Source organism: Gossypium raimondii, chromosome 10, assembly GCF_025698545.1.
Source record: "Gossypium raimondii isolate GPD5lz chromosome 10, ASM2569854v1, whole genome shotgun sequence".
In the NCBI taxonomy this organism is placed as follows: domain Eukaryota; kingdom Viridiplantae; phylum Streptophyta; class Magnoliopsida; order Malvales; family Malvaceae; genus Gossypium; species Gossypium raimondii.
In genome coordinates this window covers 11,163,321-11,165,996 of record NC_068574.1, presented here as the reverse complement: position 1 = coordinate 11,165,996, position 2,676 = coordinate 11,163,321, and the positions used below count along the sequence as shown (strand labels likewise).

At 35.4% G+C, this 2,676-nt stretch overlaps 1 non-coding gene across 1 annotated transcript; it reads left to right on the top strand.

Annotated features, from left to right (window-relative positions):
- Nucleotides 1-429: 429 nt before the first annotated feature.
- LOC128034352 (small nucleolar RNA R71) lies at nt 430-536 on the top strand. The gene has a single exon (XR_008190479.1). It is a non-coding gene; the product is annotated as a small nucleolar RNA R71 (small nucleolar RNA).
- The last annotated feature ends 2,140 nt before the right edge of the window (nt 537-2,676 follow it).

The window sequence follows — 2,676 nt, the reverse complement described above, 5'->3', positions numbered from 1 at the left end:
TGAGGTCCTTGTCCACTCCTATTTTGATATTGGTTCCCTACATAGTACACTGACTCAGGATTTGATGGACAATTATCAAAAGAATGACCTTTCCCACAGTACACACAGGAAACTGTTTCAAACGGACTTGGTGGTTGAGCTACAAAATTATTAGTACTATTAGCAGTTAACTGTTTTAACATAGAGGAAATAGATGATACCTGAGTTGATAATTAAGTGAGGGAGTCAACTTCATGAACTCCGGCTACGCGTCTTCCTGTTGTTCGATTTGTTGGCCATTGATAGTTATTACTCGAGATCCTCTCGATGATCTCATAAGCCTCATTATAAGACTTAGACAAAATTGCACCATTCGCAGAAACATCTACCATCAATCTTGTATGTGCATTGAGACCATTATAGAATGTATCTAACTGGATACAGTGAGGAATCCCATGATGATGATGCTTGCGAAATAACTCATTGAATCACTCCCAAGCCTCATACAAAGAATCGTCATCCAATTGTTGGAAAGTTGTGATCCCGTTCCTCAACTTAGCTTTTTTGCTAGGTGGGAAATACTTAACCAAAAATCTCTCTGCTAATTCTTGTCATGTAGATATGGAACTTGGTGGCAATGAATTGAACCATGCTCGTGTTCGATCTCGTAACGAGTACGGAAACAACTTCAACCTCAATGCGTCTTCAGTCACACTGGCTATCTTGAATGAATCACTCACCTCCATAAACAATTGAATGTGGAGATGTGGATCTTCAATGGGCATACCACTAAATTGGCCCACCGTTTGTAGCATTTGAAACATCACTGGTTTCAATTCAAACTGGGTTGCCTCAAAATCTAGCCTTCTAATTCCTGGGTTTAACTCACTGAAAAGTGGCACAGCATATTGTCTGATGCATCGATCCCTATCATAGGCAATGAGGATAGGATTTTGTACGTAATCGGATTCATTACATTGGTATTGATTCTGATTTCCAAGGTCCATCTCGACTTGTCTTTGAGTTGTTCGTTCAAGTCTTTTTTTGTCTGAAAGTTCGCTCAATTTCAGGGTCTATAATAAGAAAATTGATAATTCGATCTATGCTCATAAAAACCTGAAAAGAAAATCACAAAAATTAAAAAGAATAAGTTAGTAATGTTAGAAATAAATTAAATTGAAAATAAAAATTTCACGAAAAAAATGACTATGGCAACAGTTGACAATCCCCGGCAACGGTGCCAAAAACTTGTAACGCTTAGGTTTGTGCAAGTATACACAGTCGTTATCAAGTAATAAGTAAGTATCAAGTTAGTGTCTCCACAGGGATTGTATTTGTCCTAAGTCACTTAATTTGTAAAATTATATTAACAATTTGGTAAATAAAAACACAATATAGTTTAGAAGTGGTGATTAAAATATATTAAACTAAATGCAATGATCCCTAATGCCAATTATCCTAAGTATGCAAACTATATGATTGAAATAGATTTTAGTAAAATTAAACACAATTTGCAAAATTTATAACATAAATAAACTAGGACAATTACTTTAATTAAACTCAATTTATTATCAACATGCTTAATAACATTCGGAAAAACATTCCATGGCAACTCAATCTTTCATGAGTTTGGAAACCACATTAGGTCCTTTCGGAATCCTCTACTTAGTAAATGCGCATTTTACTGATCCTTATTTACTAAGGGTTTCTTAGCATTCGTGTGAGGTAACAAGAACGTGTTAGGTTTGAAACAATTTAATCACACAAATCTAAAAACTATGTAGATAACAGAGCTTGGTTATAGTTGTTATGCAACCTATAATTTAATTGTGTTAGGATCTAAATTGAGCATGCACATTTTAATTATGCATCCATTAGCCTTCGTTTGGTTAGGCTCGCTCAGCTAATTTAGGTGCATTTCAATCACGTATGAACGAAATACAGACTTGATTTGATTTTAATTGAAAACATGATCGATTGAGGCACAAACATTATAAGCATGAATCAAATAAATATTATTTAATCAAAGCAATCATCCTAGCTTAAATAAAATTAAGCTAACATTGTTGTAAACAAGAACAAAGAACACATAGAAAACATCTTTATATTAAGTTAAAGAAAAGAAAGATTAAACCCAATTCAGAGTGGCTGTCACCCAAGACTCTGACTGACGAGACTCCTTCGTTCCTTTGCTTTGCTCCTTTGCTGATGGTTCTCCAAGCTGGCTGACCAAGGGTTCTTTAAGAGGCTTAATTGCTAAAATCTCTATGAAGAGATGATGTTAGGTGTAGGAATGGAAAAGGCTAAGAGAAAAGGAGAGAATGAATGCTTGAGGGATGATGAATGAAGGAATGAGAGGGTCTTATTTATAGGTGAGGAGAGAAATATAGTTTGCTAAAAATAGGACTTTCCATCTTTTAAAGCATCTTCCATGGGTGGCCGACCATAGTTTTAGTAAGTTGAGATGATTTTTCCTTGATTTTTGGTCAATTTGAGTGCCACAACAACTCAGGACTGAGACTCGGTCAAGTGCAAAACTTTAGGTAAATCTCTAATTTCTTCAACTCTTCAAGGACCTTGTGCAATTAAACCAAAAAGTGGTTTATGGATAGCCATGTGCAGCTGAATTTTTCTGACTCAGATTTGTGGTCTCGAAACCACTATGTTTGATTAGGGTCAAAATCGAGCTGTTACACC